Below are 27,645 nucleotides of genomic sequence, written 5' to 3' on the forward strand. Positions count from 1 at the left end.
CAAGAATTGGTAGTCATCTGTAGGTCTGAAAATTCCTGATATCCTGTTAGACACATCTTTAATTTTTGCACCTGGAAGACAGCACATTTCTCTTGAGGTTATATCCGGTCTGCAGATAGCGGCCTCTGTTCCTCTCAACAAGGAATACCCCATGACCGCAACTCTCCGATTCTTCTTCACATTTTTCTTTCTCCGTCCAGGAGAATGGGACCCATTCTATTTGGAGCAATATATGGGGCACATCATATACTGGAGCATTAAAGTATATGATGCCCATCGTATACTGTACGGAGCATTATGTGGGGCCTACTCCATATAGAGCATTATATGGGGCCCATTCAGTATGAAGCAATATATGGGGCTCATCATATACTGTATGGAGCATTATATGGGGCTCATTATATTGTATGGAGCAATATATGAGGTTCATTATTCTGTATGGAGCATTATGCGGGGTCTATTATTCGGTAAGGAGCAATATATGAGGCTCATTATTCTGTATGGAGCATTGTGGTGCCCATAATACTGTATGGAGCAATATATGGGCCTCTTTATTCTATATGGAGCGCTATTTGGTGCCAATAATACTGTAGGGAGGACTATACTATCCAGTCTCTGAGCTATTGATATCACTCATGTAAGAAGTAAAATCTTTGGCATTGTACTATACCTTTATTTCACTGCTGTCTCTGTGCATCATGAATTGTGGTATGTACTGTATTAAAGGGGTCCATGGAGACTCTTTCACCTGAGGCCCATGAAAACCTGGAGTCGGCCCTGGTTCAGCTCCGAGGGTCACCCTATCTATACTGCTTCCTTGTGGGTCAGTGGCAGGGTATAGTGAAGAAGGTCACAATGAAAACACCCAGGAGAGGACATTATAATTAAAAACAGCATTCCATCTAGTATAATTTTGAATGATGAAAAACCATATTGAAAAGTAGGCACAATACTTGATATTTCTCTCTCTCTCATTCTGACAAATGAGATATTTAACAACAACAATTTATATATATTGTCCACTGTGGAAAAATATTCCCAGTGAAAATTCACCAGAATCAATAAAGAACAAAAGAAGTGAAAAAAAAAATGGAATTTTCAATAAAGTATTTTTTTTATTAACACCAAATGTTAAAAATAACTGTGTGTAAGCAAATGAAATAAATATGTGAACGGAGATAAGAAAAAATAGCACAGGATAATCACAGTGAAAAAACGCATAGGAAATGGGTCTTGATGATAATATGGTAAAAGTTCAAACAAAATGGTAGAGAGAAAACTCAGTAGTCCATGTAACTCAGTTTAAAATGTTAAATAGCAATGGAAGTCCGCAAAGATAAACAATTGAAAATTGCATATAAGGATACCTAACATGAGTCTGTCAAAAACCCACAAATACAAAAATCTATTTATATAATTGCCTTGTAATGTTTTCATGTCGTGTTCTGTCCAGATGTCACCGTATCCCAGAATTTCAAGCGGAGGAAGCTCACCGATCGCCATATTTGGACACCCAAGTGATGGGTGTCTCGATATGGAAACTGCTGCTGGTACTAACATATTGCGTGGTACCACCAGCGGAACACCGTCGCACCACACACACACACACACACACTCTATACGCACCCCACAAACACACACTATATGCACCACACTCACACTCTCACACTCACACACTCTCACCCACGGAGCCTCTTGCGTGGCACCACCAGCGGAACACCGCTGACCGGCGCCTGCGTGAATTCTGCATAGGCACAGTGAATCATTCGGCTGATTCCGGCGGCAATAAGAGCTATGTGTCTACAGGCAGAGGAAGCCGGTCACATTAAAGGTGTTTTCCCACAAACGAAAGTTCATTTTAAAAATTGTCTGAGTCTGACTGTGTATGAAGCATACCACATCTCCTGGGCAGGGGAGGAAGCAAATGACAATATTGACATTACAGCAGGGGATCACAGACAACTCATTTTGTGAGGTAAAATATTTCACTGACTGTTTTATAACAATATTTTACCTCACAGAATGTATCCTCTGCGATCTCCTGCTGTAATGTCAGCATTGTCTTTTGCTTCCTCCCCTGCCCAGGAGCTGTGGTATGTTCTGTACATGGTCAGACACAGGGGTGAGAGAGACAGAGCACAGGGAGTAGACAGCTCAAACGGGACAGCACATGAGGGGAGAACACAGCACAGGAAGGAGACAGCAGACAAAGGGATAGCACATGGGGTAAACAGGGCAAAGAAGAGAGCACAGATGGGTGAAGTCAGCACATGGGGAGAGAGTGGATAACTGAGTGAGCACATGGGGGAGAGATTCTTAATGCTGCAAAGGCTGCCCCCATCGTGACATTACCACCCTCCCGATGCGATAGCATCAGGCCTCCATCTAGTGTAAGAATAAGTCACCATATAAATGCCCAGTAGCTCCAATGTACATTTCGTCAGGTGGCTTTCTCAAGGAGTGTGTAAGTGTGGGCCAGTGGCAGGGTACAGTGGTGAAGGTCACAATGAAAACACCCAGGAGAGGCCATTATATTTAAAAACAGCATTCCAGTTAGTATAATTTTGAATGATGAATAACCGTAATGAAAATAAGGCACAATACTTAATATTTATCTTTCATTCTGACAAATGACATAAAGGGAACCTGGCATGTTAAAATTTTTTATTAATGTGCAGATAATATTATAATGCCTTAGAAAAGAAAGACCTGATTAGATTTTGCTAAAAAAGCCATATTAAGTATTCTTTGGAAAGATGAAACTAAGAAAGATCAGTCTGTGCTAGAATGATGGGAAGAAGAAAGTATGGAGAAGGCCTGGAACGGCTCATGATGCGAAGCTCAGCACATCCGCTGGAAAACATGGTGCGGCAGTGTGATGGCATGGGCATGTATGGCTTCCAATGTCACTGGGTCAATAGTGTTTATAGATGTTGTGACTGAAGAGAGAAGCAGCCGAATGAATTATGACGTTTACAGGGCGATACTTTCTGCTCAGATTCAATGCAGTAAGGTTGATTGGCCGGCGCTTCACAGTAAAGATGGTCAATGACCCAAAACATACTGCAAAAGTAACTAACGAGTGTTTAAAGACAAAGAAGTGTTATATTCTGCAACGGTCAAGTCAATCACTTGATCTTAAGCATGTGAAATGCAAGCTCAATGGGTTAAAACAAAACGTGAGGCAGAAAGACCCACAAAAAAGCAACTGTCAGCTGCAGTAAAGGCCTGGAAAAGCATCACAAAAAAGAAAACTCAGCATTTGGTGGCGCACATGACTTTTTGACTTGAAGCTGTCCTTGCTTGCAAAGGATTCTCCACAAAGAGCATGAACATTTTATTTGTGATAACGTTAATTTGTCCAATTACTTTTCGGCCCCTGAAATGGAGACTTTATATAAAAATAGTTGCAAGTCCTAAACGTTTCATAGGATATTTTTGTTCAGCTCCTTTTTAAAAATAAAATAGTGGTATGTAGGGCCCAAATCCAAGATTTGGTCACCGCCCAAATGTTTGTTGTCCTAACTGTATATGCTCTATACAGGGAAATAATCTTTAATCTGCAATCTGTGAGGCAACTGTGATGCAGATTAAATCCATACTTTTGTATTTTTACATACTTTTTCCATTCCCAAGTAATCAATTTTCCAATCATTTTTATGTAAATGAGCTGTAAACACAGGGGGCCTGACCCTGCACTTCCAGCTCTCTGGTCTCTCTCCCTCATTCTATTCCACACCCACCTCTGACCGATCTTGACCAAGTCCTACCTCCTCTCTTTCAATCATGATCCTGTGCACGTGGTTGGGCAAAAGCTCAGCATTTATGACAACTGAACAGCACAATGCTTAGCAGCTTTTTGAACATTTTAAAAAAAACTGCTAAATATGCCTGCGTGCTGCGGCTACTGGGCACTTTCCTCCATCATTTGTTACACTGATGTTCGAGGCACGGTCACACAGGTTAAAAGTGTCACTAAGTCACTAAGGCCTGTTTCACACTTGCTTTTTCTTGCAGCGCGTTTTTCCCGCAAAAAAACGCATTGAAAAACGCATACAAAAGCATACAACTGCTGCGTTTTTTTCAAGCATTTTTATGAGCATGCATGAAAAAAACGCAGCGTTTTTAAGCGTTTGTATGCGTTTTTAGTGCGTTTTTACCGCGTTTGCGTTTTTTTCCAACATTAGGTGGCCACTCACACTAACCCAAACCATGACTTTACTAACCCTAACCCTGACCCTAACCCTAACCCTAACCCTAACCCTGACCCTAACCCTAACCCTAACCCTTAACCAAACCATACTTAACCCTAACCCTGACCCTAACCCTAACCCTAACCCTAACCCTGACCCTAACCCTAACCCTAACCCTGACCCTAACCCTAACCCTGACCCTAACCCTAACCCTAACCCTGACCTTAACCCTAACCCTAACCCTGACCCTAACCCTAACCCTAACCCTGACCCTTAACCAAACCATACTTAACCCTAACCCTGACCCTAACCCTAACCCTAACCCTGACCCTAACCCTAACCCTAACCCTAACCCTTAACCAAACCATACTTAACCTTAACCCTAACCCTAACCCTGACCCTAACCCTAACCCTAACCCTGACCCTAACCCTTAACCAAACCATACTTAACCTTAACCCTGACCCTAACCCTAACCCTGACCCTAACCCTAACCCTGACCCTAACCCTTAACCAAACCATACTTAACCTTAACCCTAACCCTAACCCTGACCCTAACCCTTAACCAAACCATACTTAACCCTAACCCTGACCCTAACCCTGACCCTAACCCTAACCCTAACCCTAACCCTGACCCTAACCCTTAACCAAACCATACTTAACCCTAACCCTGACCCTAACCCTAACCCTAACCCTGACCCTAACCCTAACCCTAAACCCCCTTAACTAACCCTAACTTTACCCAAACCCCTAAATTCCATTGTCTAAACTAATGGTAAAAAAAAAAACGCATGTGCAAAAAAACGCATACATAAGCATGCCAATGCGCACATATGCTCACCATAGACTTATAATGGGTGTCTTGCTGTAAAAAAACGCATTGCGCGCGCATGCGTTTTTTTGAGGCAAATCGGACGCACAAAAAATGCAACAAGTTGCATTTTGTGCGCCCGAGCGCATACCGCAAAAAAACGCATGCGCGGTAAAACGCGTACAAACGCATGTGTATGCGCACATAAGCGCATCCCATGCAAAGTATAGGAAAAAAAAACGCATGCGCTATTTAGCGCTAAATTACTGCGAAAAAAAAACGCAAATGTGAAACCAGCCTAACACCACTCACCATTTTGCCTGCTCCCTGGCAGTGCATTCCATTACATTTGCATCTTCAAGAATGCAGCTAAAAATGTGGGCACCAAGAAAAGTGTAAAGGAGCAGTGAACAGCTCCCTGCCTCAAAATACAGCAGCATTATGAGGTCAACTTTTCACTGCAATGCCAAAAAAGTGGCAAAGATTGCTGAAAAGATAGACATATTGAGATGAAGATTCCAGTAATTTTTATTGTTGATTTTAATGCTAAATAATACTGAAAATAGTACCTTGGGTCACACATAGTTTCCCCCCATTTTCTGATATACAGATTTTGGAGATTTTATAGATAAGACCTGGGGGCAAAACAAGGGTCCAGGTGACATTTCCTTTCATATATGACACTCTGACCCATATTCCAGAAGCTGAGGTGGAGTCTACTGCCAGGAAAGGCTATGTAGGAGAGGTTGGTGCACCTATAGCCCTTTTCTATATGGCATATATACTCAGTATGGTAATCTCATGTACAGGTCAGCTCATCACCACTAGAGGGCAGTATTTGAGTCATTTGTCAAAATGAGCAGCAACGGCATATTTTATTACATTTACATTATTCTCAATGGAACTGCCAATGTTTATAAATGCCCTGCAGCAAAGAACGCTTCATACAGTGAATTATCATAGCAAAGCAGGCGAAAGTGAGGGTGTGCAACTCAAGAGCTAAAAGCAGCAGATTACTGAATGCAGCTGTGGATGTGACTAGAGGATGAGGTGTTATGTAAATGAAGATTAACTATAAAAAATAAGCGACACTGTTTGCTGCTGATATTTTCTATAGATGAAACAGTCTCAAAACACTTTTGTAGCAGATTGTGCTCTAAACACTGATTATTTATAAGAGTATGTGCATTACATTTCCAAGAAGTTCTCCAGCAGCTGCAGAATGTAAAAGTACAGCTGCTGCAGAACCTGTATGCTCAGTATGGCTATGGTGAGGGAGCAGTGTGAGATGAGGACGCAGTATGTAGAGTGGGTAATGTGGCTCGGGCAGTGGGGACAGATACAGTGTGGAGGTTTAGAAAGCATGAGGGCAAACAGCAGAAAGTGGACATTCCAGGTAATGGTAATGGTTCATAAAGATGGACAGTGTGACAATTATAGCTCATAAGTGTGGACAGAGACACAATAATATCTCATAAGGGTGGTTAGCGTGAAAGTTATACCTCATTTGGAAACAAGGTACCATAAAAGGGATAGTACAGTTGTGGCCAAAAGTATTGACACCCTTGCAATTCTGTCAGATAATACTCAGTTTCTTCCTGAAAATGATTGCAAACACAAATTCTTTGGTATTATTATCTTCATTTAATTTGCCTTAAATGAAAAAACACAAAAGAGAATTAAGCAAAACATTGATCATTTCACACAAAACTCCAAAGATGGGCCAGACAAAAGCATTGGCACCCTCAGCCTAATACTTGGTTGCACAACCTTTAGCCAAAATAACCGCGCCCAAACGCTTCCAGTCACCATCAATGAGTTTCTTACAATGCTCTGCTGGAATTTTAGACGATTCTTCTTTGGCAAAATGCTCCAGGTCCCTGATATTTGAAGGGTGCCTTCTCCAAACTGCCATTTTTAGATCTCTCCACAGGTGTTCTATGGGATTCAGGTCTGGACTCATTGCTGGCCACCTTAGAAGTCTCCAGTGCTTTCTCTCAAACCATTTTCTAGTGCTTTTTGAAGTGTGTTTTGGGTCATTGTCCTGTTGGAACACCCATGACCTCTGAGGGAGACCCAGCTTTCTCACACTGGACCCTACATTATGCTGCAAAATTTGTTGGTAGTCTTCTGACTTCATAATGCCATTACACACGGTCAAGCAGTCCAGTGCCAGAGGCAGCAAAGCAACCCCAAAACATCAGGGAACCTCCGCCATGTTTGACTGTAGGGACCGTGTTCTTTTCTTTGAATGCCTCTTTTTTTCTCCTGTAAACTCTATGTTGATGCCTTTGCCCAAAAAGCTCTACTTTTGTCTCATCTGACCAGAGAACATTCTTCCAAAACGTTTTAGGCTTTTTCAGGTAAGTTTTGGCAAATTCCAGCCTGGCTTTTTTATGTCTCGGGGTAAGAAGTGGGGTCTTCCTGGGTCTCCTACCATACAGTCCTTTTTCATTCAGACGCCGTTGGATAGTACGGGTTGACACTGTTGAACCCTCGGACTGCAGGGCAGCTTGAACTTGTTTGGATGTTAGTTGAGGTTCTTTATCCAACATCTGCACAATCTTGCATTGAAATCTCTTGTCAATTTTTCTTTTCCGTCCACATCTAGGGAGGTTAGCCAAATTGCCATGGGCTTTAAACTTCTTGATGACACTGCACAAGGTAGACACAGGAACATTCAGGTCTTTGGAGATGAACTTGTAACCTTGAGATTGCTCATGCTTCCTCACAATTTGGTTTCTCAAGTCCTCAGACAGTTCTTTGGTCTTCTTTCTTTTCTCCATGCTCAATGTGGTACACACAAGGACACAGGACAGAGGTTGAGTCAACTTTAATCCATGTCAACTGGCTGCAAGTGTGATTTAGTTATTGCCAACACCTGTTAGGTGCCACAGGTAAGTTACAGGTGCTGTTTATTACACAAATTAGAGAAGCATCACATGATTTTTCGAACAGTGCCAATACTTTTGTCCACCCTCTTTTTTATGTTTGGTGTGGAATTATATCCAATTTGACTTTAGGACAATTCTTTTTGTGTTTTTTCATTTAAGACAAATTAAATGAAGAAAATAATACCAAAGAATTTGTGTTTGCAATCATTTTCAGGAAGAAACTGAGTATTATCTGACTGAATTGCAGGGGGATGTCAATACTTTTGGCCACAACTGTATATGTTCATAATTTGGGTGGGGGCAAAGTTAGAGGGAAATTTATTCAGGGGCAAATCATGGGCAGATATTTTTATGCATAGGACATTAAAATGACACTTATTTTTACATGCACTGTGTATGGATGTGGTGCAGAAGGTCAGAGAATAGAATCATCTGCAGAGGTAAGTTTTGGATGGAAAAAGTCATAATTTGATTGGAACCAGAAAGGGGCAAAGAAATGAGTATAACGCCAATCCAAGAAGATGTCATCTATAAATTGCCAGGATGTAATGTTTATTTGTAATACTTATTATATCTGTCACACACAGTGTGGGAAAGACTAAGTGCAACATGAAGGGATGAGGGGAAGGCAGCCCAAACACTAGGGAATGAGGGAGCTTATAACACCCTGCCTACCTTACCACACCAATCGCCAAACCCGAAAGCTAAGCCCTTTATATCCCTAGAGATAGGCCCTGGATATGGATGGGGAGATGGACACTGGTCAGTCCCCACTGATAACTAAAGACAACAAGGGAGCAAACAAGGAGAGTGGAACTTAGCTTGAGTAGACTCCAGAGGGATAACACCAAAGTTCTCCAAGAGCACCAGAGAGGAACTAAGCAAACTGCTACAACTCCAAGCCTTCACAAAGGAAAAAGTGAATCTCATCAGTGTCTCCCTGAAGCAAGCTTTGAGTTTATAAATACACAGGTGTGGCAGGGTCAATTAAAGGGGGAAGGAGGTTGCCACTGGGTCTAACAGTCAGAAGGATTAAGAAGGTGTCTGCAATGCCAATCTCAGAGACCTTCTGCAGCCAGATGTGCAACTGTTGCAACTGACACACCCATGACAATATCTCATCAGTACTATGATTTCTATAAGCTCTGAAGTCTGATGATGGCTGGTAACAACAACTCCCAGTATCGCCTTACTATTGTTAAGAACAAACTTGGAGTCATAAGTTATGCAATATAAGTGTATATGGATGTGACTTAACATTGCAATTGATCACAATAGTAAGCTCTGTTTGTGTTTTCATATACTGATGGTGATTCTGGTGCTATATGCAAGTTGTGATGATGGTTATGTTGCTGTACTCATGTATTGATGGTGGCTCTGGTAATGTATTCAGGTATTGACTGTGGTTCTGAAGATGAATTCATGTACTGATAGTGGTTCTAGGGTTGTATTCATGAACTTATGGTGATTCTTTTGATTTAAGTAGATTCAGAGTTTATGAAAGCTAGGCATTTATTGTTTTGGCCATTACAATGATCTAGTCTCTAAATGAGACCAGATATAGACTTATATGCAGTGTTTCAGAAGGTAATATCACACATGATCGGCTTAGACAAGCTACACACTTGTACTTGAGCCTCAGTAAGGAAGCTTTATTTTGAACTGAATTTGTCCCATAACAGATGCAACTGCTGTCAAGCTGATTCCTTTAACTGTAGTGGGGTCTGTTTGATTTTCATTAGAGTATCCATCAAAAGCTGAGCACCCTTAATTGAAGTCAAGTGCACCACATCATAGTTAAACTATATTAGTTTCCATGACAATCTTTGGGTTTGACATTTACAATACAGGATGACAGGATGATGAATATTACAATTTGTCATTGATATAGTAGAAACAGTTTCCAAATAGTTTATCTAACTATGAATTTACACTCCCAGTTAAAGAGCTGTCCACTACTAGGGCAACCCCTTCTTAAACTAAATGTTTGGCCCGATAAAATAAATAAACCTATACTCACCTCCCATGCCGCTCCATTTCAGTGGTATCGGCACTCATGGTCCCGGGGGCTGAGATGCATTGAAATGACACGTGATGCCTAATCAGCACTGGCGTCACTGTCTCTGACTTTGGACAAACTGAACATGAAGTGGAAGTCTGGGCTACAACTGACCTCGGACTTTTGCTCTTGGGTGAGGGTCGCCATTGGTCTTATCTGCCTAGGGCAATAAAATATTCTATACTATTGTGTAAAGGTTGGGAAAAAATACAAACATCATAGGCAGCTTAGTATTCAGTTGCATTGGCTAAGGATTTGTCCAAAGGGAGATCGTCAGAAAGAAACTTTAATACCAAGCAACTTTTCTAGAAGTAAAGAGCAACACGTTTCAATGCAGACTCTGAAATGCAGTGTTCTTTGTCTCTAATAAAGGTGTTTTGTCTCTGTGATGATCTTTCTTTGGGCAATGCCAGAGTTCATTTGGATACTAAGCCATCTGTGAAGTTTTCCTTTCATTTCAGGTATTCTATGATCAAAACTGACATGAATAAAGCCAATTGGAGTATTGTGAATCAACACTATTTGTTCATCCGACACTCTTAATAAAAACTAAGATTATGAACAGGTGTAGTCTTTCTATTGTGCCCTACCCTGCAGGAGTTTAAAGGGGTATTCTCAAATTTGGAAGTTTACCCCTCTCTGTGAGATAGGTGATAACTTCCTGATAGCTAGAGGTAAGTCCACCCTATTGAGCTGTGATTGGTCATAAACACTCACGCCATTCAAAGACCAGAAAAGAACATTGCTTGGCTATCTCTGGGGGTCCCATCAAGAATGAATAGAGCAGCTCCCGCTGTGAGGAGGAGCCAAAGACAGGTGAGTTTTTTAACACATTTTCAGTGGATTCAATTTGTATTTAATTTATTTGAAGTAAATCAAAAATCTTTCCCCTTAATTTATCAAATCTGCACAATCAAATTTCAGGGGAATTGCTCATCTCTACTTAGAAGGTATGAACACATTTCCTATCATATTTATTTACTGCTCCAGTATACCTGGAAAAAAATAAACTTTTCATGCAATTTTGTTTTGTTTTGTTTCCAGATTGCAAACAGTATCCTGCTCAATATTGCTTACTAACATACTTCTTACTGACCCACCAAAAAGTAACAGTAGAATGGGAGCATCACTGCAGAATCTGACTCCACAACGTTTGTGTGAAATCTGTAATGATAGAGTAGCATAGGTGAGCAGGGACACTGTGAACTCTGAAAGGTAGGAGATTATCAGACTACTTACATCAAAGTTATAGAAAATATCGACAGAAGCACAAACTATGAAAAGTGGAGTCTCATAGTAAGAAAAAAAGACAGAAATGCCCTACTGTATTACAGTATACTGTACATTGCATATAGATGGGAAGCGCTGTTATATCAGCCATGGTTACATGGAAGGAAAAAAATGCTTCGACATTTACAATTTAAAGGCTAAAACATTTCACTTAGCCTTGTACACAAAAAAAATGTATTATCCTTTGTGTGGCATTGCTCACAAATGTCACAGGCTCGAGCATCCTCTGCATTACGCTAATAGCTATGTCCTAGATCTTCAGAGAATCGTTGCTTCAACTGTTCTTAAAACATGTTGGAACAAAGTAACACAGTATAAAAGGAAAAACAAAATACATGGAACAGCTGTATTTTCACATTTTTATAGTTTGCTTTGCCAAAAACACACAATTCACTGCATAACGACTCATTTGTATTGTATAGATTTCTGCCTGAAACAAGCACAAAATATCTTTTTCCCAATAAAACCTTTATACAATAACGTATTTTCAGCTGCTGAGCTGTGTTCTGTTAAAAAGTGAGTTAAGCTGGGAAACAAAAAATACTCGAAATGCCAATAGCTTTATGTATAGGAGGGGAAACTTTCACTGTTCCCTCACTCCCTCTCTCTGCTCAATTAGTGTCTCCTTTGTCAGTGCTACAGTGACACCCACTGGTTAACGCTGACAGTCCTGAACTTGTACCGTCTCCCCACAGTAAATAGTTAGGATAAATCGTTATAATGCCACATATCTATCTATTATCTAACTAATATCTATCTAATATCTATTATTTATCTATTATCTGTCATCCAGCTATCTATTATCTATTTATCATCTATCCATCTATCCCAAATATAGATCTAATTGATCTACCTATCTCATATCTAACTCCTATCTATCTATGAATACACACACACACACACACACACACACACACACACATATATATATATATATATATATACTGCTCAAAAAAATAAAGAAAACACTAAACAATATTGTTTAGTGCTCCCTTTATTTTTTTGAGCAGTATATATATAGATATATATATATCTATATATATATATATATATATATATATATATATTGAATCTATAAATGGCATCTACCTATTTAGGTATGCATACATATATATATATATATATATATATATATATATATATATATAAATAAGTATCTAGGTATATATTGTATTCTACATAAATAGGTAGAGGTCACTTATATGTATACACGTTCATATATGTTTGGTATATGCTCTCTACCGATTCATGTATTTGTAGCTTAAAGGGAATCTGTCATGCTTATTTTCCCCTATTAGCTGCCGGCATAGACATCGGGGGCTAATCTACAGCATTCTGTAATGCTGTAGATAAGCCTCCGATGTAACCTGAAAGTGAAGAAAAACACGTTATATTATACTCACGGAGGTGGGCGGTCTGGTCCGATGGGTGTCACCGACCCATCCGGCGCCTCCCTTCTTCATGCGATGACGTCCTCTTCTCCCGTCCTGTAATGGCTCCGGCGCAAGCGCACTGCTCTGCCCTGTTGAGGGCAGAGCAGAGTCCTGCAGTGCACAGGCGTCGGGAGAGGTCTGGCGCCTGTGCACTGCAGAATTCTGCTCTGCCCTCAACAGGGCAGAGCAGTGTGCCTGCACCGGAGCCATTACAGGATGGGAGAAGAGGACGACATCGCATGAAGAAGGGAGGTGCCGGACAGGACGGCGACACCCATCGGACCGCCCACCTCCGTGAGTATAATATAACATGTTTTTCTTCACTTTCAGGTTACATCGGAGGCTTATCTACAGCATTACAGAATGCTGTAGATAAGCCCCCAATGTCTATGCTGGCAGCTTATAGGGGAAAAAAAAGCGTGACAGATTCCCTTTAATAGCATAAATTCCTATCACACTGCAACATGAAAGCACAAATGAGAAATTTGCTCACTGTTAACTATTCCAACACTGTCTTTGATTTATTGTACTGTATTACTAGTTAAATCCAACTATAGAGCTGACTTGAAAAAGGCTCACACCTTGAGCAGAAACATCGCCATTTTGAGCTATTAAATAGCACTTTTTTTTACCACCTTTAACTGGTGTGCTGCTTCCATTTTTTTGTCAACTACAGAACTGTATAGTAAATTCATCACAAGTGTCTAAATTAAATTGCCAAAAAACTAAAGAGAAAATACTTGGGGTGCAGAAGTAGATATGAAGGTTCAATAACAGTTGAATTCTAAACATTTTAGCAACTGGGAATGATTTCCTTGAATATATCTAATCTTTGATTACTCTCCAAAAGAAAAAGTCCATCTGAGTATGGTCTGATGACCATTGTGATCATTCATTCAGGCCTGGTCTATCTATCCATTCATAATAATACAAAAATAATAGGAATACAAGCTAATATTACTGGAGGAGAATTGTGATCTGTAAGACAAGGCAGTGATAATTGTGAAGATATTAGAGCTGGGTGAATAAATTAGCAAAGTCCAGGTCTAGTATTCCATGTCAACCCTGCAAACCACCTCCTTCCTGTCATCATCCCCGGCTCCACTTGAGATTAGCTGGCCTGGCGGGATATAGTGACTGTGCCACTTCTGTGACCGCTTGTGTCCCGGCTGGTTACCACCTCCTGTATCATTATATCTCTGACATGTCGGATCACCAGACAATGCTCCGGCTTCATCAGTCATATGACGCGGTGGTTTAGACTTCTGGGTCCTCCGAGTGACGCACACGGCACAAGTCTCCAGTTATATTCTATTGGCTCTACACACAATATAAATCCTCTGGTTCAGTTAGGACACCCCTCCCTGATGAAGGACAACATCCGAAACGCATGTCAGGGTGAGTGTCACACACACACCATTCTACCACTCAGTTAATATAAGCCCTCCTTTCCCCTTCCCTTGCAGGCGCACTGTGTATCACTTGTACTCCCATGAGGATTGCACTATATGGTACTTGTGATACCTTTCATTTTGATGCATAGTTCATTCAGTGTGTCCTACTTCATATTTGGGTTGGCTTATATTCCGCATACTGTACTATCCACACACCTACTGTTGTCACAGCACATGTATTACCCCCACACTGTTGTTACACACCTTGCCTTTCAATCTTTGCTTATGCATTTTGCCATGCGTACTATTGTACATTGATCCTACCATTATCTGACATATGTAGAAAGCATTGTATTTACCATGACCTTCATGGATACACCTATAATCTTTTAAATGGTTGTCCTTTGAGCATTAGGACTTTCATTGGCATGAATTTTGTGTGGATTGCAATTAATTTCTCATTTTAATGCATTTTATTCATATTTGTTTGTATGTACAATCACTGTGTTAGGCGTCGGGATTCTTCCGCTGCGAGGGATAGATCTCGAACATTATCTGGTTCTGTGGTCTCTCATTCAGGTCTGGCCGCTGCGGTTGCTGCTCAGCACAGACATCAGTTCCATCATCTTGCTCAGGCTCGTGGTATACGTTTGGTTACTGCTGGCTCTACAGCCAAATCTATGGTAACCAGTGATATATAGTTGCAGTCCTGCACTCTGGAGTCTAAGTCCAGAGATCAACTTACTGAGCATATCCGTGATGGGGCGTCTTCCTATTGGTGGTCAGACGTTAGCTGCTCTGGTGATGTGGCAGCTCCGGATTGGCCCGCGGGTGATGCTTCAACCAACTGGGCATGAGTATTTCGGGTGGGCCTAGCATATAAAAGGCACACTAGTGTCACTTATGTATGGTGTCTGAGTAGATACTCTATCTACAGGTTTGTGTGTGTCTGTCTATGCTCAAAGACCATACACTTTGGAAGGCAGGTAGCACACCTATGTGGTTTTGTACCCATGGCTCAATGCCCGAGTCTCTAGTCTGCTGCATTCTTAGGGTGCTGGGTAGGCACAAGTTCAGTAGCGTCAGGACTGGGGTAAATGGCTGCTTGGCTTAGCATGAGATTCGCTCTTGTGTGCGGTTAGCACAGTTCAGTTACAGAGTAAGCTCAACCTTTATGTTATACTTGGCTGAGCATCTGCTTCATTAGTGCGTGTGGTTAGCACAGTTTAGTTGCAGAGCTAACTATAACCATGTGTTAACTTCCCTGTGACTTTATCAGGGTATAGTACTTAGTATATTTAATGCATTACTTTTCTGTGAAGTAACAGAGCTTGGTATGCAGTGTTCTGATCCCACTGTGAGGCATTAACACAGTGTGTGTGTAAGGTGAACGCTTGCTGATTTTTTTTCTGTCATCTTTCTCACTAGCAGCGGGTTACATTTCTGCACGGTGGACCCCGGATTGCGATTGCACTTTATTTTATATTTTGTTTTGCGCAATCAGCCAGCCTTAACACACTGTTTCCTGTTGTTAGTGCCACCCTCTCTCCAATTGTCCCATTAAAGGTGTTTTACTTTCCCAGAATGCCTTGGTCTTATTACCTTTAGACATCTCTTTTGGATTTTCCTCTCTTGGTTCCATTGCGCTGACCCGAATGGTCTGTCATTCCTCTCCATGCACATATATATCATTAATGTTATCCTGTTAAAAGATGTTTAGATGATACATATGTATTCCCTTGGTCCTGTGTGTATTTGTTTTCCCTAGCTACTAAAAGAGATGTCAACAAGTAGGAAGTTGATTATAGGGCTCCTGTCCAGTAGTCATTGATTGCACACAGTCTCTGTATTAGGGCCTTCTGAACCGAATTACTCATCTCTTGTAGATTTAAAACTAATATCCATGTAAGTGATCTGCGACATGTAAGATAAGGCAGCCATCATGAGGCACCTAAAACTAAATCACAGGAGGTCAACTCTGATATATGAGATTAGGAAGCCATGATGAGGCAGATAAGATCTAAAAATCACTGGAGGGGAACTGTGATATGTAAGATGAAGGCAGCCATGATGGGGCAGATAACTAATCTTACTGGAGGTGAACTGTTGTATGTAAGATGCCAGCTATGATGGAGCAGGTAAGAATATTACTGGAGGTGAACTATGAAATGTACGATAAGGCAGACAGCAAGGGGTAGCTAAAAACTAAATCACTGAAGGTTAATTCTTATATGGAAGATTAGTCAGCCATGATGGCGCAAATAAGATATAAAATCACTGGAGACGAACTCTGATATGTAAGTAAAAGCAGCCATGATGAGGCAGACAACAACTAATCTCCCATGAGATTAATTGTGATATTTAGAGGATAAGGTAACCGTGATGGGGAAGATATAAGTTAACGTCACAGGAGGTGAACTTTGGTGTGTAAGATAAGGCAGCCATGATGGGACAGATAAGAACTAATCTCACTTGGGATAAACTTTGATGTGTAAGCTAAAACAGCCATGATGGGACATATAACAACTAATCTCACTGCAGGTAAACTATGATAAGGAAGGTAAGGTGACCATGATGGGACAGATAACAACTAATCTCACTGGATGTAAACTGTGATAAGGAACGTAAGGCGGCCATGATAGGACAGATAACTAATCTCACTGGAGATAAACTGTGATAAGGAAGGTAAGGTGACCATGATGGGACAGATAACAACTAATCTCACTGGAGGTAACATGTGATAAGGAACGTAAGGCGGCCATGATAGGACAGATAACTAATCTCACTGGAGATAAACTGTGAGAAGGTAAGGTGAGCATGATGGGACAGATAACTAATCTCACTGGAGGTAAACTGTGACAAGGAACATAAGGTGACCATGATGGGACAGATAACTAATCTCACTGGAGGTAAATTGTGATAAGGAACATAAGGTGACCATGATGGGACAGATAACTAATCTAACTGGAAGTAAACTGTGATAAGGAACATAAGGTGACCATGATGGGACAGATAACTAATCTAACTGGAAGTAAACTGTGATAAGGAACATAAGGCAGCAATTATGGGACAGAAAACAACTAATCCTACTGAAAGTAATCTGTGATAAGGAAGGTAAGGTGGCCATGATGAGTCAGATAACAACGCAATGGAGGTAAACCGTGTTAGGGAAGATAAGGCAGCCATCAAGAGGCCCATGAAAGCTAATCTCAGTGGAGATAAATTTTGATAAATAAGATAAGGCAGCCATGATGGTGTAGATAAGAGCAAAATCACTAGAATTGAACTTTGATATGTAAGAGAAGGCAGCCATGATGAGGTGGAGATGAACTAATTTCTCTGCTGGTGAACTGTAGTAAGTAAGATACAGAAAGATAGCCATAATTTGGCAGGAAGGAACTAATATCGCTGGAGGCGATCAGTAATATGTGAGATACGGCAATGATGGGTCAGATGAAAACTAATATTATTGAAGGTGAATAGTAATATGTAAGACAATGCAATAATAGGACATTTTTAAAAAAGCATCTATAACAGTTTTAACAAACTAATAGCAAAGAGCAGTATAAAGCATTTACAGCGCACATGTTGATTTGCTAACAGTTTACCTGCCATAACAATTGACAAGTTATGGACTTCTTCATAATCAATTACTTTAAGCATTACAAGCCCCCTTAACCCTTTCAGTAGAATGGAAAGTCAGAAGTCCAAAGCCACTAGAAAGAGACTTATTTTAGTCTATTTTGATATGTTTTCTGCCTGAACAATTAATCGGTTTGCTGCAATTTTTTATTCATATTTCATACACAAATTGCTTTGTGTTTTACAGACACATGTGCTTAAAACAAGTGATGAAAAAGAAACACAAACCAGGCAATCTGCACTTATTAACCTTCAACTTTTAATTAACGACATAGGACATAGAGGAGCATGCTACTTTCGTGCACGTTAGGTTGTGGGATGTTCCTCTTACAGTCAGGTGACATTTTTGGCTAAAAGTAGATTAGATCACCATGCAATATGGCACTTATTAGCCATTTTCTAAACAATTCATTTAGTCTCATAAACACAAATTATCCAATCCCTGGCATCAAATGCTTTATTATATCTGGGAATAAGATAATTAAGAACATTTCCAGAAAAAAAAGGAGGTCCTCAGGCTCCAAGATTAAATTACATTGAAAGTCACATCCAACGCAAGAGCGAATGTTCTGCAAAATAAAATTCTTTCCCTGTTCAGTTTACAGTGTAGATAATTAAAGAGACAAAACAATGAGTCACAGGCCTGGACAATTAGCAAGGTAAGCGTGTAATCCACAAATATAACACATAGCGTGGCTCTGAAGAAGGGAGAGTGCATATGATGCATGGTATGCCAGCTGGCCAGCAGCTCCCTATTGTTTCTAGTATAAATATAGGAATGCTCCAAGATGCTTAAAATATCTGTCTACCTGTGTGGTTCAACGCTAGAGGAGAAAACAGAAGGTATTAACCAATGCACCACAAGCACATGATAATTGACATCTGCTAGCAGTGCACTACGAGCATGGACTCCTACACAGCACACAGGGCTTTTATAATATTCTCATCAGGTTAATACTTGCACATTAATCACTAAGGATTAATAGGTTATGACACTCAGCAGTTCTGTCTCCGTCAATTACTTTATTACAAATTGACATTCGCATTAGCAAGAAGTAATGAGCATCGAAGTGTCATAATGCAGCTCTTTCTAGATGTTTTGGAACCTTATAACCTATATGATATTGCAGCCCTGCAAACACATTATCCCTAATCAGCCGGGTGATTATGCAGAATTGCCAAATGCCATACATCATCCATAATGGCTATGCAGTACATGCAACAATAAGTTAAATAGCAAAGTATGGGGTATGATTTTGACCTGTCCTTACTAAAATGATGCTATAATATTAGCCGAGACAATGGTATGATGGAATCCTTAAGGTTAATCTTGGATGTGAGGCTGAAAATGATTATATCCTATGGTTTTAAAAATAAAAATCTGCTTTTAATGATGTGTGCGTCATACTTCTGGAATATGACAGTGCACAATGTCTTTGCCAAGCGCACTAAGTGGGGTAATGATTTAACTCCGTCCTAAAAGTGGACAATACTCGTGAGCAACAGTTGTATGGCGGTATCTAATTAAGCTCGGTAGTATATAGCATACAGAAAGAAAGCTATTGGACATCTATTATGAAATGCACACTTGACACTGTAAATTACTAGCTTCTACAGTAACTATCTAATTATCTCTGCTCCACACAGCTAAGCCCATGTTTCCTATGATTCACTTTAACAATAGTGAGCTGTGGACACACCAAGGTCTAGAATTCTGGAAAAGGTCCCATGTAAGGATAAATCAGGAGATAAAATGTCAGATGTGTCCAGATAAAGTTTGCAGTCTATTAATATAAGTTTATCTTATGTGACTGGTATGTACAGTCAGTAAACTCCATTGTTGCTTCCATGCTCTGATAAAGCTTAATGTATTCCCCATCGATCTCCCCAATGCTGTGAAACACATTATTTGACCTGATCCAGGTGTTTTACCAGCAAGTATCTTCCGCAGAGACTCCAAATAGGATATGACACTGATAATAAATAGCCGATCTGATGAAACACAACACCTTGGGTATTGTTGATGCTAATCTAGCACAGTCTGCTTAAAAAAATACAAAGTAAATGGACTTGACCTTTATAATATGCCAGGACAGGTAATTTGTATTCCAAACAAGTTTGCTAGCAAAGCATTTTTTTTTTGCAATCTCCTGTTACAGTCATTCCCTGAATGTTACATAGAGGATTCAGCACATGTGCCCCTGCCTGTGCTATAGGGTGGCTAGACATATAGGAAGGCAAGGAGACCCACTGTCACCCACACATTGCGCAGTGCCAACATCAACATAATCAACTCCACTGAAAAGCCTGTATCCTGACATTGCCTGGTGAATTCATGCTCAACATCACCCTCACTGACCTTAGCCTCAGCTCGAGTTGCCAGGAACACAATGATAAAGTGCCATAATACACCCACAGCAAGTCAGAACACTTAGGAGAACACGAGTCATCAAGCATTTAACCTCACCTTTGTCAGACAAGCGGAGCACTTTACCCAGAACGTTTCTATCCATTCATCAGAATAGACAAGTCTGGAAATTACAGTTATAGAGCAGCCCCAGGTGTAAGATCTGCACTCAGCACATGGACACAATGCAGGGGGAACATTTACCTGGCTCCCAATTTCGGATGCCTCTAAGTCCTGTCTATATCGGCTGCTGTTCCTAAGATGCATTCTCCTGATATCTTCCTATTCCCCTCTATACCTCCTTCCCTTCTGTGCCTTCTCATCTGAAGCATGCTCTTCTTTTCTTTTTTGCAGACTTGCCTTTTTCTACGCTTACTGGCAGCAGGTCTTTTTTATCTCTTTTCAAAGCAATCGCTGATTAGAATGGAAGTAACTTCTAAATGTCATTGATGCTGCATGCAAATGATCCATCTATCTGTAACACTGAGCAGAAACCTGGGATACAATTTCCAGGAATGAAATGCTTACAAATAATCCAAAGGACAAGAGAGGGTACAAAATAGCAGAAACACCTTACCTCCTCCTCCTTCTCTTAGTGGAGCCAAGTGAAGAATTGTGTAAATCCTCAGTGCCTTATGTTCAGCTGCTGCTACCTGCTCCTGGAGGAGACATGTGCCTGCTCTGTCAGAAGGAGAACTTAGTGGAGCTCAGCTTTGGGCTGTCTGTGCAATAGTAGCAGCAGCTCAGTGATGTGAGGGTCTCTAGGGCTCTGAAGTGCTGAGAGAACATGCTCTGTGGCCTCTGACTAGTTCACTTCTTCATCTGAGGAGATGAAAAGGCAGCACTGTGACTCCTCTCTCTTTTTTTCCCCCCTTTCTTCTCTCTTTTTGTTCTTCTCGGATACAGCATTTGCTATTATAAAAGCATCCAAAGCAGAAACATCCTCTCTTGACAGGAGGTGCAGATGGAGTCCTCACTATAAAACCCAGAGATTGTCTATGAAATGGAGGCGTGCTACTCACCAGATTAGATCCTATCAAGTATTTGCATTTAAACGAGCTTCAGAAGAGAGTTCTCCGATTTCTTTCTTTTCTTTTAGCTTGTCATTAGGAGCTAGGATCAATTGAGCTCCTGAGGAAACAAGGCAAAGTCTTGGAAGCCAATCCCAAGTTTAGAGTGTTCTTGCTTTATGGTTTTGTCCTTTCAATCACTAAAGCCTGCCCTAGTTATCCACTACTTTGCTTCAGTATTTCTCCCACCTGCTGTGTTATCTGGTGTAAAATCCCAGTGTATGATTTAGGCTCAGTGTGAAACTCATCTTCCAGAGAGGGGGCTGTGTCTAAACACTGTGGAACAATAGTCAGGTCAGATAGATAGAGTTGTTGGAATCACTCTGCCAATTGCTCCAGTTTCCTATTGTCTCCCTACCGCTATTGTTAGCACCATGTGAATTCAGCCGTGAAGCATTGAAGGCTGATTCACACCTGAAATCTCCTATATAGAATATTGACTTGATAATATGCAAAAGAGCAAGAAACAAGCAGTATATGTATATATATATATATATATATATATATAGATATAGATATAGATATATATATAAATATTTTTATACATCTACAGCAATGTGTTAAGGGAAAGGTTGATCTTTCACTATGTACCAGTTTGTTACTTGTTTTTGTTTTTACTTACATTATGTATGATGTTATATATTTTTCCTAAAGGTATCACCTAGGAGTTAAAAAGTTTGCTGTTATTATTATTGATAATAATAATAATAATAACTTCATTCTATATTTTGCTTTTAAAAAGTAGCTAAAACATGATTTAAAATAATAAATGCATAACTCAATTGTTGTCCATCTGCAACATACACTGATTTTACTATATATAATTATTTTATTTTACTATTTTACTTAATATATATATTTACAGGGTGATTCAAAAGTAGGTGAACGGAAAATAATAACATTTATTTTGATTTATATATAAAATTATATTTACTAACACAAACAAAACATTGACAATTACATTTTATTCTGAACAATAATACAAAAGCCCTTACATTTTATCAACGCAGGTGCTCAAACTGTTTTCCGTCACAATTTGCACAGCTTTGACGTCTGCCTCTTACGCTTCCACAAACATTTTTGCACAAGTCTCTTTGGGTATTAATTTCTTGAAATGCATCTCTTATGTAATTTTTGAAATCACTGACACTTTTTGGTTTTCGACTATAAACTTTGTCCTTGAGTACTCCCCAAAAGATAAGAACCATTGGGGTCAAGTCTGGTGAACGTGCCGGCCAGTCAAGTGGGCCTCTACAGCCAATCCATTTTAGGAAATGTTTTATCAAGATACTCGCGGACTACTCTTGAATAATGTGGAGGGGCCCCAAATTGTTAGAAACAAAAGGTCTTTTGAATTAGGCTGTTAGTGTAAAGGTACTGTCACACTTAGCAATGCACCAGCAATCCCGACCAGCGATTTGACGCGGTCAGGATCGCTGGTGCATCGCTAAGTGGTCGCAAGTGAGCTGCCACACAGGCAGATCTCACCAGCGACATAGCAACATAGCAGCGGTCTGGGGTCACTACTCACCTGTCAGACGAGGTGATCCTGACATCCTCCCGCCCGCGTCCACACGTCGATCGTCGGCGCCACAGGAAGCCCAGCAGGAAGCTGACGACGAGAAATGGTCCACGATGTTCTCGCGCAATCAGCGATAATCAGCAGGGGAGCAAGTCAGAGGTAAGTATCAGACATAGCGATATCGCTAGCAATATCGCTGCTACATCACAAAAGCCAATGACAGTACAGCGATATTGCTAGCGATATCACTTAAGGCCCTTTTACATTTAGCAATGCACCAGCGATCCGACCAGCGATCCGACCCGGTCAGGATCGCTGGTGCATCGCTAAATGATCGCTAGTGAGCTTTCATACAGAAAGACCTCACAGCAATGCAGCAGCGACGCAGCGCACGATACATACCATTCACACACAGCGATCCTGACGTCCTCCCGCCCGCCTCCACGCGTCGCTCGTCGTCACAGCAGGAAGTCTCAGCAGGAAGCGCCCGACGAGAAATGGAGCCGGACATTCTCGCGCGATCAGCGATGGACAGCGGGGGAGCCGGTCGCTGGTAAGTATCAGTAATTTGAAAGAAGCTTCATTACTCCACATAATGTTTTCTAAAATTACTGGATTTTCTTCAATTTCATTAACCCCTTCCTTACCGATGACGAGATAGTACGTAAGGATCCCCTGCTATGAGATAGGCTCCGACGATGAGCCTACCTCAAAGCCATGACATGTCAGCTGTTATGAACAGCTGACATGTGCCCGCAATAGGCACGAGCGGAATTGCCATCCGCCCACGCCTATTAACTAGCTAAATCCCGCTGTCAAAGCTGACAGCGGGCATTTAAATTGCACTTCTGGATGCCAGTCTGGAAGTGAGCTCATCGCCGACCCCCATAATGTGATCGGTGGTCAGCGACGCATTGCCCTGACAACCAGGGGTCTCATAGAGACCTCTATGGTTGTTGCCGCAGATCGCTTTGAGCACTGCCTGGTGGCCGGCACTTAAAGCACAGCAGTAAATTTGCTACATATGGGTGATCTGGTCATTGCCCATATGCAGCAGAGCCGATCAAGTTGTGCATGCTTCAAGCCTCCTATGGAGGTTATTGAAGCATGCCAAAAGTAAAAAAAAATGTTTACAAATAAAAAAAATAAAAAACCCTAAAAGTTAAAATCACCCCCTTTTCGCCCCAATCAAAATAAAACAATAAAAAAATACACATACACATATTAGGTATCGACAAGTTCAGAATCGCATGATCAATAAAAAAAGCATTAACCAAATCGCGAAACAGCGTAGTGAGAAAAAAATTAAAAACGCCAGAATTACGTTTTATGGTCGCCACAACATTGCATTAAAATGCAATAACGGACGATCAAAACATATATGCACAAAACTGGTATCATTAAAAACGTCAGCTCAGCACACAAAAAAATAGCCCTCACCCGACCCCAGATCATGAAAAATGGAGTCTCAGAAAATTGCGCAATTTTTTTTTTTTTAGCAAACTTTGGAATTTTTTTTCACCACTTAGATCCCATAGTCACGTGCCCATATACCCATCATACATATACGCCATCCCATAGTCCCGTGCCCATATACCCGTCATGCATATCCTCCATCCCATAGTCGAGTGTCCATATACGCATCATACATCCTTCATCTCATAGTCCCATGCCCATATACCCATCATACATATCCTCCATCCCATAGTCCCATGCCTGTATACCCATCGTACATATCCTCCATCCCATAGTCCCGTGCCCATATACCCATCATACATATCCACCATCCCATAGTCCCGTGCCCATATACTCGTCATGCATATCCTCCATCCCATAGTCGAGTGTCCATATACCCATCATACATCCTTCATCTCATAGTTCCATGCCCATATACCCATCATACATATCCTCCATCCCATAGTCCCGTGCCTGTATACCCATCATACATATCCTCCATCCCATAGTCACGTGCCCATATACCCATCATACATATCCGCCATCCCATAGTCCCTTGCCCACATACCCATGATACATATCCTCCATCCCATAGTCTCATGCCCATATACCCGTCATACATATCTGCCATCCCATAGTCCCATGCCCATATACCCATCATGCATATCCGCCTTCCCATAGTCCCGTGCCCATATACCCATCATACATATCCGCCATCCCATAGTCCAGCGCCCATATACCCATCATACATATCCTCCATCCCATAGTCCAGTGCCCATATACCCATCACACATCCTCCATCCCATAGTCCCGTGCCCATATACCAATCATACATATCCGCCATCCCATAGTCCCTTGCCCATATACCCGTGATACATATCCTCCATCCCATAGTCTCATGCCCATATACCCATCATACATATCCGCCATCCCATAGTCCCGTGCCCATATACCCATCATGCATATCCGCCATCCCATAGTCCGGTGCCCATATACCCATCATACATATCCGCCATCCCATAGTCCGGTGCCCATATACCCGTCATACATATCCTCCATCCCATAGTCCAGTGCCCATATACCCATCACACATCCTCCATCCCATAGTCCTGTGCCCATATACCCATCATACATATCCGCCATCCCATAGTCCCGCGCCCATATACCCATCATACATATCCGCCATCCCATAGTCCCGTGCCCATATTCCCGTCATGCATATCCTCCATCCCATAGTCGAGAGTCCATATACCCATCATACATATCCTCCATCCCATAGTCCTGTGCCTGTTTACCCATCATAAATATCCTCCATCCCATAGTCCCGTGCCCATATACCCATCATACATATCTGCCATCCCATAGTCCCGTGCCCATATACCCGTCATGCATATCCTCCATCCCATAGTCCCGTGCCTATATACCCATCATACATATCCTCCATCCCATAGTCCCTTGCTCATATACCCGTCATGCATATCCTCCATCCCATAGTCCCGTGCCTGTATACCCATGATACATCCTTCATCTCATAGTCCCGTGCCCATATACCCATCATACATATCCTTCATCCCATAGTCCCGTGCCTATTTACCCGTCATACATATCCTCCATCCCATAGTCCAGTGCCCATATACCCATCACACATCCTCCATCCCATAGTCCCGTGCCCATATACCCATCATACATATCCTCCATCCCATAGTCCAGTGCCCATATACCCATCACACATCCTCCATCCCATAGTCCCGTGCCCATATACCCATCATACATATCCTCCATCCCATAGTCCAGTGCCCATATACCCATCACACATCCTCCATCCCATAGTCAACCATTATGACATCATAATGAGCGGCGGCAGGGCTTGCAACCTATGATGACATCAGCGTCGCCATGGCAACCATTGTGACATCATAAAGAGGGGCGGGGCTTGATACGCACACACTGTTTCCCCAGTATGCAAATAGGGGCATTATGACATCATAATGAGGGGCGGGGCTTGACGCACACACACTTTTTCCCCAGTATGTAGAGAGGGGCAAAATTGTTTGGTGAATTGGAACGCGCTGGGTTAAAATTTCACCTCACAACATAGCTTAGGACGCTCTCAGGGTCCAGACGTGTGACTGTGCCAAATTTTGTGGCTGTAGCTGCGATGGTGCGGATGCCTATCCCGGACATACACACACACATACATACCCACACACATACATACATACATACACACTTTGAGCTTTATATATTAGATATACACATATATATACACTACTGTTCAAAAGTTTGGGGTCACCCAGACAATTTTGTGTTTTCCATGAAAGCTCATACAATAAAATGAGTTGCCAAATGAATTTAAAATCTAGTCCAGACACTGACATGGTTCGAAAGAAAGATTTTATTTGAAACAATTTTCTCCTTCAAACTTTACTTTTGTCAAAGAATGCTCCCTTTGCAGAAATTACAGCATTGCAGACCTTTGGCATTCTAGCAGTTAATTTGCTGAGGTACTCTGGAGAGATTTCACCCCATGCTTCCAGAAGCCCCTCCCACAAGTCGGTTTGGCTTGAAGGGCACTTTTTGCATACCATACGGTCAAACTGCTCCCATAACAGCTCAATGGGGTTGAGATCTGGTGACTGGGCTGGCCACTCCACTACAGATAGAATGCCAGCAGCCTGCTTCTTCCCTAAATAGTTCTTGCATAATTTAGAAGTGTGCTTTGGGTCAATGTACTGTTGTAGGATGAAATCAAGCGCTGTCCACAAGGTATGGCATGGCATTGAAAAATGGAGTGATAGCCTTCCTTATTTACAATCCCTTTTACCTTGTACAAATCTCCCACTTTACCAGCACCAAAGCAACCCCAGAACATCACATTACCTCCACCATGCTTGACAAATGGCGTCAGGCACGCTTCCAGCATCTTTTCAGTTGTTCTGCATCTAACAAATGTTCTTCTGTGTGATCCAAACACCTCAACTTTGGATTTTTAAGTCCATAACACTTTTTTCCAATCTTCCTCTGTCCAATATCTGTATTCTTTTGCCAATATTAATCTTTTCCTTATATTAGCCAGTCTCAGATATGGCTTTTTCTTTACCACTCTGCCCTGAAAGCCAGCATCCCAGAGTTGCCTCTTCACTGTAGGTGTTGACACTGGTGTTTTGCGTGTACTATTTAATGAAGCTGCAGTTGAGGATCTGTGAGGTGTCAACTTCTTAAACTACAGACTCTAATATACTTGTCTTGTTGCTCAGTTGTGCAGCGGGGCCTCCACTTCTCTTTCTACTCTGGTTAGAGCCTGTTAGTGCTCTCCTCTGAAGGGAGTAGTACACACCGTTGTAGGAAATCTTCAGTTTCTTTGCAATTTCTCGCATGGTATAGCCTTCATTTCTAAGAACAAGAATAGACTGTCGAGTTTCACATGAAAGTTCATTTTTCTGGCCATTTTGAGAGTTTAATGGAACCAACATATGT

General features: G+C 41.3%; 1 protein-coding gene across 1 annotated transcript in view; it reads right to left on the reverse strand.

Annotated features, from left to right (window-relative positions):
- Positions 1 to 21,368, reverse strand: part of LOC141101163 (cadherin-7) — a 463,705-nt gene extending 442,337 nt beyond the window's left edge. The window contains exon 1 of the mRNA XM_073590022.1: positions 20,699 to 21,368. The gene's annotated coding sequence lies outside the window, so the exon portion shown is untranslated. The remainder of the gene's footprint in view (positions 1 to 20,698) is intronic.
- Between the last annotated feature and the right edge of the window lie 6,277 nt (positions 21,369 to 27,645).

Source organism: Dendrobates tinctorius, unplaced genomic scaffold (assembly GCF_039654945.1).
Source record: "Dendrobates tinctorius isolate UK_male_01 unplaced genomic scaffold, ASM3965494v1 ptg000115l, whole genome shotgun sequence".
NCBI lineage: Eukaryota > Metazoa > Chordata > Amphibia > Anura > Dendrobatidae > Dendrobates > Dendrobates tinctorius.